Below are 16,321 nucleotides of genomic sequence, written 5' to 3'. Positions count from 1 at the left end.
ATATATCGGCCATTCCTTCATCGTCGCTGGGTCACAATCCTGGAACTCCCTCCCTAACAGCACTGTGGGAGTACCTTCACCACACGGACTGCAGCGGTTCAAGAAGGCGGCTCACCACCACGATAAGGGAGTCAAGGGTTATGGGGAGCGGGCAGGGAAGTGGAGTTGTGGCCAAGATCAGATCAGACATGATCTTATTGAATGGCGGAGCAGGCTCGAGGGGCCGTATGGCCCACTCCTGCTCCTATTTCTTATGTTCTTATTGATGACCTAACTGTGGTTAAGAAACTCTTGCTGAGATCAATCCTTCACACAAAGCTGCAGTCTGTACCTCTGTAGCAAAGTACATCAGTGCCCTGCCCCACCGGGACATGAGGCCCCTGCTCTCACTGACATACACTGGCTCCCGGTCCGGCAACACCTCGATTTTATAATTCTCATCCTTGTTTTCAAATCCCTCCATAGCCTCGCCCCTCCCTATCTCTGTAACCTCCTCCAGCCCCACACCCCTCCAAGATGTCTGCGCTGCTCCAATTCTGCCCTCATGAGCATTGTAAGGGTTTGGTGGTGAAACTGGTTGCACTTTGTTGCACTCTGTCTTTGCAAATCACTGGCTTGCTGCTATTGTGTATATATTTTTTAAAGCAGTGTTTTGCAAGAAAACATTCCCTTTGCAAAGATGTTTGAGGCTCGCTTGGTGCAGGGCAGCATCCTGAAGAAGGTGCTGGAGGCCCTGAAGGACCTGATCACCGAGGCGTGTTGGGACATCAGCTCCACCGGCATCAGCCTCCAGTCCATGGACAGCTCGCATGCCTCCCTGGTGCAGCTCACCTTGCGGAGCGATGGCTTCGACACCTGCCGCTGCGACAGGAACCTGGCCACGGGGGTTAACCTCAGCAGCATGTCCAAAATTCTCAAATGCGCTGGCAATGAGGACATCATCACCCTGCGGGCGGAGGACAATGCGGACACCCGCTGGCTCTGGTGTTCGAGGTGCAGAATCAGGAGAAAGTCTCCGACTATGAGATGAAGCTCATGGATCTGGACGTTGAACAGCTTGGGATTCCGGAACAAGAGTACAGCTGTGTGGTGAAGATGCCGTCTGGAGAGTTTGCCCGCATCTGCCGGGACTTGAGCCAGATTGGCGATGCCGTGGTGATCTCCTGCGCCAAGGATGGGGTGAAGTTCTCGGCCAGCGGGGAGCTGGGAACTGGCAACGTGAAACTGTCCCAGACCAGCAACGCGGACAAGGAGGAGGAGGCGGTGACCATTGAGATGAACGAGGCGGTGCAGCTGACTTTTGCCTTGCGGTACCTGAACTTCTTCACCAAAGCCACTCCTCTCTCCCCGACAGTCACGCTTAGCATGTCCGCGGACATTCCTCTGGTGGTGGAGTACAAGATCGCTGACTTGGGACACATCAAGTATTACTTGGCGCCCAAGATTGAAGACGAGGAGACTTCTTAAGGAGGAGCTTGGACGATGAGGCTGACCATGGGAAGGCTTCCTCGCCCACGAGCGGGCCCACTGATATAGAGGGTCGACGCTCGCCCCAGCCCACGCAGCAATTCTCGAAGTTAGCAGACAGAGACGGATGGCAAAGTATAACGATCTTTATTACGAACATAGAAACATAGAAACATAGAAAATAGGTGCAGGAGTAGGCCATTCGGCCCTTCTAGCCTGCACCACCATTCAATGAGTTCATGGCTGAACATTCAACTTCAGTACCCCATTCCTGCTTTCTCGCCATACCCCTTGATCCCCCTAGCAGTAAGGACCTCATCTAACTCCTTTTTGAATATATTTAGTGAATTGGCCTCAACAACTTTCTGTGGTAGAGAATTCCACAGGTTCACCACTCTCTGGGTGAAGAAGTTCCTCCGCATCTCGGTCCTAAATGGCTTACCCCTTATCCTTAGACTGTGACCCCTGGTTCTGGACTTCCCCAACATTGGGAACATTCTTCCTGCATCTAACCTGTCTAACCCCGTCAGAATTTTATATGTTTCTATGAGGTCCCCTCTCATTCTTCTGAACTCCAGTGAATACAAGCCCAGTTGATCCAGTCTTTCTTGATAGGTCAGTCCCGCCATCCCGGGAATCAGTCTGGTGAACCTTCGCTGCACTCCCTCAATAGCAAGAATGTCCTTCCTCAGGTTAGGAGACCAAAACTGTACACAATACTCCAGGTGTGGCCTCACCAATGCCCTGTACAACTGTAGCAACACCTCCCTGCCCCTGTACTCAAATCCCCTTGCTATGAAGGCCAACATGCCATTTGCTTTCTTAACCGCCTGCTGCACCTGCATGCCAACCTTCAATGACTGATGTACCATGACACCCAGGTCTCTTTGCACCTCCCCTTTTCCTAATCTGTCACCATTCAGATAATAGTCTGTCTCTCTGTTTTTACCACCAAAGTGGATAACCTCACATTTATCCACATTATACTTCATCTGCCATGCATTTGCCCACTCACCTAACCTATCCAAATCGCTCTGCAGCCTCACAGCATCCTCCTCGCAGCTCACACTGCCACCCAACTTAGTGTCATCCGCAAATTTGGAGATACTACATTTAATCCCCTCATCTAAATCATTAATGTACAGTGTAAACAGCTGGGGCCCCAGCACAGAACCTTGCGGTACCCCACTAGTCACTGCCTGCCATTCTGAAAAGTACCCATTTACTCCTACTCTTTGCTTCCTGTCTGACAACCAGTTCTCAATCCATGTCAGTACACTACCCCCAATCCCATGTGCTCTAACTTTGCACATCAATCTCTTGTGTGGGACCTTGTCGAACGCCTTCTGAAAGTCCAAATATACCACATCAACTGGTTCTCCCTTATCCACTCTACTGGAAACATCCTCAAAAAATTCCAGAAGATTTGTCAAGCATGATTTCCCTTTCACAAATCCATGCTGACTTGGACCTATCATGTCACCTCTTTCCAAATGCACTGCTATGACATCCTTAATAATTGATTCCATCATTTTACCCACTACCGATGTCAGGCTGACCGGTCTATAATTCCCTGTTTTCTCTCTCCCTCCTTTTTTAAAAAGTGGGGTTACATTGGCTACCCTCCACTCCATAGGAACTGATCCAGAGTCAATAGAATGTTGGAAAATGACTGTCAACGCATCCACTATTCCCAAGGCCACCTCCTTAAGTACTCTGGGATGCAGTCCATCAGGCCCTGGGGATTTATCGGCCTTCAATCCCATCAATTTCCCCAACACAATTTCCCGGCTAATAAGGATTTCCCTCAGTTCCTCCTCCTTACTAGACCCCCCGACCCCTTTTATAACCGGAAGGTTGTTCGTGTCCTCCTTCGTGAATACCGAACCAAAGTACTTGTTCAATTGGTCCGCCATTTCTTTGTTCCCAGTTATGACTTCCCCTGATTCTGACTGCAGGGGACCTACATTTGTCTTTACTAACCTTTTTCTCTTTACATATCTATAGAAACTTTTGCAATCCGTCTTAATGTTCCCTGCAAGCTTCTTCTCATACTCCATTTTCCCTGCCCTAATCAAACCCTTTGTCCTCCTCTGCTGAGTTCTAAATTTCTCCCAGTCCCCAGGTTCGCTGCTATTTCTGGCCAATTTGTATGCCACTTCCTTGGCTTTAATACTATCCCTGATTTCCGGGAACACCTCTTATCACAGTCGCCCGTGAGTGGAGATGCTCTCCGAACAGCACAATCATACAACTTTTATACATTTCAAAACCCCTCTGTTCCCGGACAAAACCTCCCTAGATTTCTAATTGAACTATCTTATCAGTACTACTTCCCTAATTGGACTACCTTATGAGTGCTACTTTGGATTGACAGGCCAAGACCCTCGTGACCGCTTTAGGCCGTGACCAGAATGACTTCATTAGGTCGGAATTTGTTATACATTTCCTTGGTGCCTGTGAGTCGCCTCGAGCCTCTTCGCAAGGTCTTATCAATGTCTGTTTAGGTTCTCACATCGTATCCTGTCGGAATATTATTGAATTGATAACTTCTGGAGCCTTGGTACAAGGCCGAAGAGAGGCCTTTTACCTCCTTATGGGCCATTGCAGGAACCAGCACTTTAACCCTTGTCCCGCTGGTACCCCTAATGCCAAATTTCTCTTACAATTCCCCCCTTTTGGCCCTTGGCTATACGTCAAGCTGGCCATATTTCCCGATAACTATCTCCCTGTAGGCGAGTTCCAGATAGGTTCGTTCACCTGGGTGGCCATCTCCCAAGCTTCGGGACCTCCTGAAACCTTCCCACAGAGTTATATAAGGTAAGTCCTTCCTGTAGGACTGCTTAAATTTTCATCCCTTATGGCCTTAATCATAGTGCGTGCCCTGACGTATCGTTTGACCTGTTTAATTCGTGCACATGTTAATCCCATCATGACCATCAGAACCAGGCCCTGTATTACTATAAGTACATGTGATATTATTTTTATCCATGGGTGAATTTGATTATTAAGTCCAATGTCCCACAGCTTTGGGTACCAGGGCTGATCAGCCAGCATTGCGTTAGTGTCTCTCTGTAAGTTGTCTATTTCTTCCATCAGCAGGATATACTGTCATCTTTGATTCTGGATTCCTTGCACCAGACGTAATTGTTCCTCATTTAATTCTGGTATTGTTCCGCGGATGATTTCCGTTGTCTCAGGATGTATATGGTTAAGTTGGCTGCCCGCGTGCTCACGCACCACTCTCCGTTCCCTTGCGGGGCAGCGATGGTCTCCAGATCGTGTTCAAGAGAATACTCAGCATACATCCGTTTATCTGGTGGAATCCGCAATCATCATTCGTCATTCGTGGCGTACCTCGACATAAAACCACTTGGTTATTTTTATAACAGTCGGTTATGGCATTGCCTCTGGTACTATTGTTAACTTTAATCACCCGTCTGGCAGGCTGATGGTAACGCAACCAAGTTTGGTTTCTCACTTCACCGATATTATCGATCTGGTATAAGGGGTCTCCCTTTGTTACATCATATGGGCCACCTGTAACAGTTCCCCTTCCGCGCCATCTCCCCACCGCGCATGTAGGGCTTGGTTATCCAAGTCCCTCCCCAGTAAACCCCTCAAGACTACGCAATTAAGTTGTTAGCCCGGTCAGATATTGCATACAGGTCTATGGAATTCATCGTCGTAACACCTGCCGCATCTCAGGGTAGTGGATTCTGGGCCTTCGAGGATCCGTTGTGCCAGGTTCTGGTATAGACTTTATAGTTTCATTCCCACAGAAGCTAGGAAGAATGATATCCATTAGATTTAGGTTAAGTAGTCGCTGACGCACCCTAATTATATCCTTTCTTTAGATTCTTTTATTACTAGCCCCCCTTTGGCTTCAGTCTTTATGGACGGGCTTATGGGGGGACTTGCGTGGTTGTGCTGGGAAGATTTGTTGTCCCCAGGGTGGTTGTTGGGGCAGTGGTAGGGCTTCACACTCCATCCGCCCCCCTTTTTGTTCCGTTCTGTTCCCACCCTTCTGTTTCTCTTGCGGGGTGGATTTGGCAGCTTGTTTTGCAGCTTCGCCTGCCCAGGCATGAGCTTCTAGAACTGAAATTCCATCCAGTTGGATTTTTGCGCCCTTCCCCATACTGGCGCCCATAGCATCGGCAGCCTGCTGCATTGCAACCTTACTTAATACACTATACATAGCCATGCGTTAAAATAAGTTCTGTCCTTGCTCCAGTCCTTGGCTGCTGGGATGCATATTTCGGCAGTTAAATTAAACAAAGCTAGTTCATGTAGTTGTGTCTTTCCTGTGTGGTGCTATATCTCTCGTAGTCCATCTGTATTATCCAATGCCTGCGTGGGCCTTAAGCTTCCCAGTATCCTGAATCTCCAGAGTCGAAGTAGCCGCTGTGGTCCCATCTCGGTGAGTGTTTTATCTGCAAATTTTAAACAGATAGCCTGGTCGTCACCAGGTGTTAGGTTCTGGTCTACTCCTCTGTTATCCATGCACGTCGAGGTCACTCTGTGAAATCAGAGGTAAGGGTTAGGTTGGGTTTGTAGACTACACTTATCCACCGTGGGCTCTATCGCCATAGGTGATGGTGCTATGGCTGCGCACTGCACTATCCGTCTGGTCCCATTTAAAAAAAAAATCTCTTCCAGCTTATTTATCTTAGCCTTTAACTCTTGCATTTGTTTTGTTTGAGTATCTTTCTTTTATTTGTATCAGGCGAGTATTATTACATAGGCTAGTTCTGTTTTTATTTTTATTCTGACTATCCCACCATTTCCTCTTTCTGTCAGGTGAGCCTTTTTGATTCTATTTAGAAATCCAAATTAATAATGTCCAGTATAAAACAGCTGTCAATGGAAAGGGTTAACTCCTTTACAGGTTTATAAGAAAGCCTGATGTCATTATGTGACTTCACGTAATTATCCGAAAAATTCTTTAGTACGTTACATCTTTTTTTTTTCAGATCTCCTTTCTTCAAATTAGGTTTTGTATTTTACACGGAGGGCTGCTTTTCGTTATCTCAAATTCCAGTTTCAAGGTCGTTACAATGTCTCTTCTAAACTGCTAAAGCTTGCTGTTTTCTGCTCAACAAACCTATCCTTTGTGCATTTCCTAGCTCCATAACTTACCGAATAAATCCACACCTGCGTTTCTAACTTAAAATGTCTTAAAACCTCCTACATACAGGACAACACTACAAAGGGTTAAAAAAACTTTCACTCTGTTTGGAAAACATGAAAAGTTCATTCCGCAGTCAAAATATCACACAGGGACTCTCACTCAACGACAGACATTCATTCAACAAAGCTTGTTAATTGGTTGGCCGGTTCTATTTTTGGATCCATTTGTCACTTAAGATAGTCATTATCAGCTTTTTTATGGCCTTACGTAATTACGCAAGTTACAATTAATGATTGGTTTTATTCGCCTTTTTACTAGCCGTGTTACCCATCTTCTTCGGGCTATGAGGGTCTTGGATACTCCCTTAAATTCGTGTCAGGTATGCAGGACGCTATTTATGTGTCTTCCCTTGGCGCCGTGCACTCGTACCACTGCACGCTTTGGGTCAATATATCCCGTCACTGCTCAGGGACGTTGTCTCTATTCCCTCTCTCTCTCTCGTCCCAGCACCGTGCGCTCGTACCACTTCGGGTCAATAGACCTCCCTCTCCCTCTATATCTTCCCTTGCGTCGTACCCTCGCACTGCCGTGCTACCTCCACGCACCCGTTTTAGGATGCACCTTTTGACCCCCCTTTCACCCCTAGATCGTCCTTGTCCTCCGTCTCCGTCCCTCCGGGACTCACTACAGATGGTTCTTTTGTACGGATGTCCTTCCCTTGCGGTTTACAATGCCGCAGCTCTAACTTGAAGGTGGTAAATTAAAACATACTCACCCCAACAGCTGGGTCATTGTTCCGTTCGGGAAGTCCGTACCCTGCTCGCAGCGCCAAATGTAAGGGGGTGATGGGAAGGCTTCCTCTCCCACGAGCGGGCCCACTGATATAGAGGGTCGACGCTCGCCCCAGCCCACGTAGCAATTCTCGAAGTTAGCAGACAGAGACGGATGGCAAAGTATAACGATCTTTATTCCGAACGTCCGGGAACACCTCTTATCACAGTCGCCTGTGAGTGGAGATGCTCTCCGAACAGCACAATCATGCAACTTTTATACATTTCAAAACCCCTCTGTTCCCGGACAAAACCTCCCTCGATTTCTAATTGAACTACCTTATGAGTGCTACTTTGGATTGACAGGCCAAGACCCTCGTGACCGCTTTAGGCCGTGACCAGAATGACTTCATTAGGTCGGAATTTGTTGTACATTTCCTTGGTGCCTGTGAGTCGCCTCGAGCCTCTTCTCAAGGTCTTATCAATGTCTGTTTAGGTTCTCACATCGTATCCTGTCGGAATATTATTGAATTGATAACTTCTGGAGCCTTGGTACAAGGCCGAAGAGAGGCCTTTTACCTCTTTATGGGCCATTGCAGGAACCAGCACTTTAACCCTTGTCCCGCTGGTACCCCTAATGCCAAATTTCTCTTACAAGCATCCCTGATTAAAATCGCTCCACCATCAGTGACCGTATCTTCTGTTGCCTGGGCCCCAAGCTCTGGAACTCCCTCCCTGAACCTCCCCACTTCTCTACCTCCCTTTCCTCCTTTAAAATGCTCTGTAAAACCTACCTCTTTGACCAAGCTTTTGTTCACTTGTCCTAATATCTCCTTATGTGGCTCACGGTCAAATTTTGTTTGATAATCGCTCCTGTGAAGCTCTGTATAAATGCAAGTTGTGTTGTTCTAATAATGTTGCCGTGGATTATCAAGTTCCTGGCTGTCCAATTAGCTTCACATTCCACAAAATAAAGGCAATACCATTACTTTCTGTCAGAGCCTGAATGTTATCGTATTAGCTTCATCGTAGGCAGTCCCTCGAAATCGAGGAAGACTTGCTTCCACTCTAAAAGTGAGTTTCCAGGTGGCTGTACAGTCCAATACGGGAATTACAGTCTCTGTCACAGGTGGGACAGACAGTGGTTGAAGGAAAGGGTGGGTGGGGAGTCTGGTTTGCCGCACGCTCCTTCCGCTGCCTGCGCTTGGTTTCTGCATGCTCTCGGCGACGAGACTCGAGGTGCTCAGCGCCCTCCCAGACGCTCTTCCTCCACTTAGGACGATCTTTGGCCAGGGACTCCCAGGTGCCGGTGGGGATGTTGCACTTTATGAAGGAGGCTTTGAGGGTGTCCTTGAAACATTTTTCTCTGCCCACCTGGGGCTCGCTTGCCGTGTAGGAGTTCCAAGTAGAACGCTTGCTTTGGGAGTCTTGTGTCAGGCATGCGGACAATGTGGCCCGCCCAGCGGAGCTGGTCGAGTGTGGTCAGTGCTTCGATGCTGGGGATGTTGGCCTGATCGATCCTCCCAGGGGATTTACAGGATCTTGCGGAGACATCGTTGGTATTTCTCCAGCGATTTGAGGTGTCTACTGTGCCATACAGGAGGGCGGGTATCACTACAGTCCTGTAGACCATAAGTTTGGTGTCAGATTTGAGATCCAGGTCTTCAAACACTCTCTTCCTCAGGCGGCCGAAGGCTGTGCTAGCGCACTGGAGGCAGTGTTGGACCACCTACTGATTAGCCTACTAATATAATTAAATGTATCACTACAGAATATAGAGCATTTACTAAAACTACATATTAATAGAAAGGATTAATACAATTATATATTAATATAATCTCTACTGGATATAGGATACACTCTTGAGTTTTGGTGTGTGGCCCTACATTATGGTGAATTATATGCAACAAACAGGTGCTTCTGTGACCATCCAGTGAAGCATTATTTAGTCAGAAAATAGAACCAATCTGAGACGGGGCCATTGAATCAGAACAACTTTGAATAAAATAATATTCATTTGCTGCAAGCTTCAGTATCATTTCCTCATATAGTTCCTTTTATCTTTCAGACATTTTTGAAAAATTACCTTATAATATTTGCCTCTAACACCTTAAGAAAGGATCACACTAAATGTATCGAACCAACGTATAAAACATCAGTCGTTAAAGGCACCATATGAATGTCAGCTCACGGCAAACTAGATTGTAGCTTTGAAACTAGCTGTTCTTATATAGGAGCAGGAGTAGGCCATATGGCCCCTCAAGTCTGCTCCGCCATTCAATAATAATAACAACTTGGATTTATATAGCACCTTTAACGTAGTAAAACGTCCCAAGGTGCTTCATAACAGTGTTACAAGACAAAACAGATAAATTTGACACCGAGCCACAAAAGAAGAAATTAGGACAGATGACCAATAGCTTATTTAAAGAGGTGGGTTTTAATGAGCGTCTTAAAGGAGGAAAGAGAGGTAGAGAGGTGGCGAGGTTTAGGGAGGGAGTTCCAGAGCTTGGAGCCTAGGCAACAGAAGCCACCGATGGTTGAGCAGTTATAATGAGGGATGTTTAAGAGGGCAGAATTTGAGGAGCGCAGACATCTTGTGGGGTTGTGAGGCTGAACAAGATTACAGAGATAGGGAGGAGTGAGGCCGTGTTTACAGTGATTTGTAAACAAGGATGAGAATTTTGAAATTGAGGCGTTGCTTAACTGGATAAGATCGTGGTTGATCTTCGACCTCAACTCCACTTTCACACAATATCCCCACATCCCCTGATTACCCTAAAGTCCACAATTCTATCGCTCTCAGCCTTGAATATATTCAACGATTCAGCATCCGCAGCCCTTTGGGGTTGAGAATTCCAAAGATTCACAACCCTTATCATGTGTGGGATATGGAGGTGTGTGGGATATGGAGGTGTGTGGGATATGGAAGTGTGTGGTGTCATGTATGTAACCACAATGTAACACCACTGTATTACTGTATACACTCAACCTAGCTGCACACCTTGACCACTAGGGGTGAACTTGTGGGAGACACTCCTTACCTGATCACACAAGTATAAAAAGGGAGGTCCCACGCAGGGTCATCGTCTCTAATTCAAACTTCCTACCAAAGAGGTACTGATGCATTTTTTTTACACCATAGACACATGCAAGCGCTTCCTTCTCGACTATCCCATCCTCATTGCCAATGTAAAGTCCTTACTCTACAGTATGAAACCACACGAGGCACATTCTGGGGACAAGGTCAGTCTGTGACCTTAACTCTTTATTCACAGGACTCCGAAGACGATGATCCTGTGTGGGACCTCCCTTTTTATACCTGTGTGATCAGGAAAGGAGTGTCTCCCACAAGTTCACCCCTAGTGGTCAAGGTGTACATCTAGGTTGAGTGTATACAGTAATACAGTGGTGTTACATTGTGGTTACATACATGACATATGAGATATGGAGATGTGTGGGATATGGAGGTGTGTGGGATACGGAGGTGTGTGGGATACGGAGGTGTGTGGGATACGGAGGTGTGTGGGATATGGATGTGTGGGGGATACGGAGGTGTGTGGGATATGGAGGTGTGTGGGATATGGAGGTGTGTGGGATATGGATGTGTGTGGGATATGGATGTGTGTGGGATATGGATGTATGGGGGATACGGAGGTGTGTGGGATATGGATGTGTGTGGGATATGGATGTGTGTGGGATATGGATGTGTGGGGGATACGGAGGTGTGTGGGATATGGATATGTGTGGGATATGGATGTGTGGGGGATACGGAGGTGTGTGGGATATGGAGGTGTGTGGGATATGGAGGTGTGTGGGATATGGATGTGTGTGGGATATGGATGTGTGGGGGATACGGAGGTGTGTGGGATATGGATGTGTGGGGGATACGGAGATGTGTGGGATATGGAGGTGTGTGGGATATGGAGGTGTGTGGGATATGGAGGTGTGTGGGATATGGATGTGTGTGGGATATGGATGTGTGTGGGATATGGATGTATGGGGGATACGGAGGTGTGTGGGATATGGATGTGTGTGGGATATGGATGTGTGTGGGATATGGATGTGTGGGGGATACGGAGGTGTGTGGGATATGGATGTGTGTGGGATATGGATGTGTGGGGGATACGGAGGTGTGTGGGATATGGAGGTGTGTGGGATATGGAGGTGTGTGGGATATGGATGTGTGTGGGATATGGATGTGTGGGGGATACGGAGGTGTGTGGGATATGGATGTGTGGGGGATACGGAGATGTGTGGGATATGGAGGTGTGTGGGATATGGATGTGTGTGGGATATGGATGTGTGGGGGATACGGAGGTGTGTGGGATATGGATGTGTGGGGGATACGGAGGTGTGTGGGATATGGAGGTGTGTGGGATATGGATGTGTGTGGGATATGGATGTGTGGGGGATACAGAGGTGTGTGGGATATGGATGTGTGGGGGATACGGAGGTGTGTGGGATATGGAACTGTGGATGTATTTTGACATATTTCAACATCAAGAGAGTTGATGTTTGTTTTGGGGCTTTTCATTGCATTTTGATTGATGACAGTGATTAGGCCCACAGATATCACAGCATTACAGGGAGATTAAGAACAATTTAAAAATGACATTAGTGGTTAAAAATAACCAAGATAAAAATAGGACTGGCTTTGATGATCGTTATCTTACACTGCTCTGTCCCTGAGGAGCTGTCTTCTGATTGGTTGCAGGTCCCTGGTGTAAACCAACGGCTGAGAGCGCTGTGTGAGGCTCACAGCTCGTCACATGTGATGAAATCTAATTCACCGAGAAATTATTTGAGGTTAATTATGAGTAAGTGTTACATTACCCGAATTACTTGTTGTTCCTTGATTAGCACAGAGATCAATAACCAGGGGGCATAGATTTAAAGTCATCGGTAGAAGGATTAGAGGGGAGCTGAGGAGAATTTTCTTCACCCAGAGGGCGGTGGGGGTCTGGAACTCACTGCCTGAAAGGGTGGTAGTGGCAGAAACTCAGCCCACTCTGTCTGGGTCCTTCTCATAGAAACATAGAAAATAGGTGCAGGAGTAGGCCATTCGGCCCTTCGAGCCTGCACCACCATTCAATATGATCATGGCTGATCATGCAACTTCAGTACCCCGTTCTTGCTTTCTCTCCATACGCTTTGATCCCTTTAGCCGTAAGGGCCATATCTAACTCCTTTTTGAATATATCTAACGAACTGGCCTCAACAACTTTCTGTGGTAGAGAATTCCACCGGTTCACAGTTCTCTGGGTGAAGAAGTTTCTCCTCATCTCGGACCTAAATGGCTTACCCCTTATCCTTAGACTGTGTCCCCTGGTTCTGAACTTCCCCAACATCGGGAACATTCTTCCTGCACCTAACCTGTCCAATCCTGTCAGAATTTTATATGTTTCCATGAGATCCCCTCTCATTCTTCTAAATTCCTGTGAATATAAGCCTAGTCGATCTCCTGTGCTGCAAAGCGTGTGCCCATCATACAGCCAATAAGAAACCTCGGATACTCGGGGAAGCACAGCTTTACATTACAGGGAGGCTGGGTCTGAGAACATTTAAAAAAATATATTAGTTCCTAGGATGTGGACGTCGCTGGCAAGGCCGGCATTTATTGCCCATCCCTAATTGCCCCTTGAGAAGGTGGTGGTGAGCCGCCTTCTTGAACCGCTGCAGTCCGTGTGGTGAAGGTGCCCCCACAGTGCTGAATTTGTTGCAGCGGTTCGGTACTGAGTGTCTCGCTAGGCCATTTCAGAGGGCAGTTAAGAGTCAAACACATTGCTATGGGTCTGGAGTCACGTATAGGCCAGACCGGGTAAGGACGCCAGATTTCCTCCCCTTAAAGCACATTAGTGAACCAATTGGGTTTTTACGATAATCCGGTAGTTTCATGGTCACAATTACTAGTACTCTTTTTTTTAAAAATCCAGAATTAATTAATTAATTAAATTTAAATTCCCCAGCTGCTGTGGTGAAATCATTAGTCCAGGTCTCTGGATTAGTAGTCCAGTAATATTCCCATAACATACATCATCATCATAGCAGTCCCTCGAATTGAGGATGACTTGCCTCCATATCAAAAAGTTCACAGGTGTTTCAATGAAGGACCTAATATTCCGGGTCCCGAACTAAATCTTGAAGGGTGGAAGATGCCTGTGCCTGAATTTTTTTAACGTGTGGTGGCCGTTGCACACCAGCCACCACACGGGCTTGACAGAGCTAGGTCTTGGTCCAGTGGCAAGGGTTAACCAGGACGACTGGAGACCTGCTCTGCTGCACGGACCTAGTGCGCACACATAGCGCAGTGTGGGCTGGCCCGTGCAGCCCCTGGGCCCTCGTCTCTTCGGGGCCCATATGTCCACAGCTCAGTACATGGCATGATTGGGTTAAAACATAAGAAATAGGAGCAGGAGTAGGACATGCGGCCCCTCGAGCCTGCTCCTCCATTTAATAAGATCATGGCTGATCTTTGACCTCAACTCCACTTTCCCGCCTGATCCCCATATCCCATATCCCAAAAATCTATCTCTCTCAGTCTTGAATATACTCAACGACAGTCTCCACAGCCCTCTGGAGTCGAGAATTCCAAAGATTCACAACCCTGGTTGCAGATTTTACATCCACCTGAGGGACCAGACGGGGCCTCGGTTTAACATCTCATCTGAAAGGCGGCACCTCCGACAGTGCTGCCCTCCCTCAGTACAGTACTGAGGTGTCAGCCTGGATTATATCCTCGAGTCTCCGGAGTGGGACGTGAACCCACGACCTTCTGACTCATAGGCGAGAGTGGTACCCACTGAGGCAGCCTGGTTCACGAGTGGAACCTGGAGGAGCTGTGCTGTCGCTTGGTGCTGGAATTCATCCCACTTGGCTCCAGTTGAGTCAGCGAGGTCATACCACAGCAGGTAGCGAGGTCCTAGCTGGACAAGAAGCAGTCGGTCTCTCTGGCAATCTGTGTGGGCTGTTAAATGCCAGTGGTACCTCTGTGCTGGGGGTCCTTGAAACTTGGCTCTGCTGGACTTTGGTAAGTGGTAAGTGGAGAGAGATTGCAAAGTGCCGCAGTACAGCGGGACCTGGGGGTACTTGTGCAAGAAACACAAAAGGATAGTATGGAGGTACAGCAAATGATCAGGAAGGCCAGTGGTATCTTGGCCTTTATTGCAAAGAGGTTTGAGTATAAAAGCAGGGAAGTCTTGCTACAGCTATACAAGATGTGAGGCCACACCTGGAATACTGCGTGCAGTTTTGGTTTCCATATTTACAAAAGGATATACTTGCTTTGGAGGCAGTTCAGAGACGGTTCACTCGGTTGATTCCAGAGATGAGGGGGTTGACTTATGAGGAAAGGTTGAGTAGGATGGGCCTCTACTCATTGGAATTCAGAAGAATGAGAGGTGATCTTATTGAAACGTATAAGATTATGAGGGGGCTTGACAAGGTGGATGCAGAGAGGATGTTTCCACTGATGGGGGAGACTAGAACTAGAGGGCATAATCTTAGAAATAAGGGCCGCCCATTTAAAACAGAGATGAGGGGAAATTGCTTCTCTCAGAGGGTTGTAAATCTGTGGAATTTGCTGCCTCGGAGAGTTGTGGAAGCTGGGACAGTGAATAAATTTAAGACAGAAATAGACAGTTTCTTGAGCGATAAAGGGTTATGGGGAGTGGGCGGGGAAGTGGAGCTGAGTCCATGATCAGATCAGCCCTGATCTTATTGAATGGCGGAGCAGGCTCGAGGGGCCGTATGGCCTACTCCTGCTCCTATTTCTTATGTTCTTATGTTCTTACGAGGGGAGAGTGTGCACTCTATGTTGGACAGACGGAAATCCTTCAAGTGGGCGTACATTTCTCAGTTGGTTGATTTTGAGGCTCGTAAACATGGTGATGGTTTCCGCACATGTCAGACAGTCGCATGACCATAAAAGGAAGTCATTATTAATTGATATTTTCTGTTTCCTCTGTCAGAACATTTATTGTAGGTATTTATATCTGACTATTAATATATCTAAACATGAAAGGTCATCTAAAGATCTCTCTTCACAGATGTTGCCTGTCAACCATGGTTCAATGGCTAGCATCTCGCCTTTGAGTCGGAAGGTTGTGGGTTCAAGTTCCACTCCAGGGACTTGAGCACCAAACTCCAGGCTGACACTCCCAGTGCAGTGCTGAGGGAGTGCTGCACTGTCGGAGGTGCCGTCTTTCGGATGAGACGTTAAACCGAGGCCCCGTCTGCTCTCTCAGGTGGATGTAAAAGATCCCATGGCTCTATTCGAAGAGCCGGTGTCCTGGTCAATAGTTATCCCTCATCCAACATCACTAAAAGCGATCATTTATTGAATTGCTGTTTGTGGGAGCTTGCTGTGCACAAATTGACTGTAGTTCACTGGCTGTAAAGCGCTTTGGGACGTCGTGAAAGGTGCTATAGAAATGCAATTCTTTTTCTTTTTTTAACTGATTAAGTCGGGAGGTTTGTAGGAAAATTGATCTAAAAAACAGTATTTCACTCGGCTTAAAAGGCATATTTGTCATGAGACGAGAGACAAGCATTAAAACAGCTGAGGATAACCAAGGCCAATGTTGGATATGCAACAAAAAGGGCATTGGAAAAATAATCATGGATCGCTGTGGTGGAGTAACAGCCAGGCTGTTTTTATAGTTATGTTAGAAGTCAGAAAATTAGTAAATCCTTTGAAGGATTTTTCAGGGCAGATTAGCTTTGAAGATCAATGTAAAAATTTAAAGATACAGCATTGGTTTCCCCTTCTAAAGACAAAGCTACAGCGCAGTGTAAGCTAAACCTGTTTCAAATGAAGTTATTGCCGAAATAATCTTAACTTAGATTAAGACACTTTCAGTTGATAAGGGGTACAGCAGCTTACGGTAGCATAGTGGTTATAACAACAACAACTTTATTTATATAGTGCCTTTAACCTTTCAAGGCGCTTCGC

The 16,321-nt window shown here is 46.9% G+C and overlaps 1 pseudogene; it reads left to right on the top strand.

Moving 5' to 3' along the window:
* Positions 1-644: 644 nt before the first annotated feature.
* Positions 645-1,494, top strand: LOC139227177 (proliferating cell nuclear antigen pseudogene; annotated as a pseudogene).
* The last annotated feature ends 14,827 nt before the right edge of the window (positions 1,495-16,321 follow it).

Source organism: Pristiophorus japonicus, chromosome 16 (assembly GCF_044704955.1).
Source record: "Pristiophorus japonicus isolate sPriJap1 chromosome 16, sPriJap1.hap1, whole genome shotgun sequence".
Classification (NCBI taxonomy): domain Eukaryota; kingdom Metazoa; phylum Chordata; class Chondrichthyes; family Pristiophoridae; genus Pristiophorus; species Pristiophorus japonicus.
This window is presented reverse-complemented; position numbering and strand designations above follow the sequence as displayed.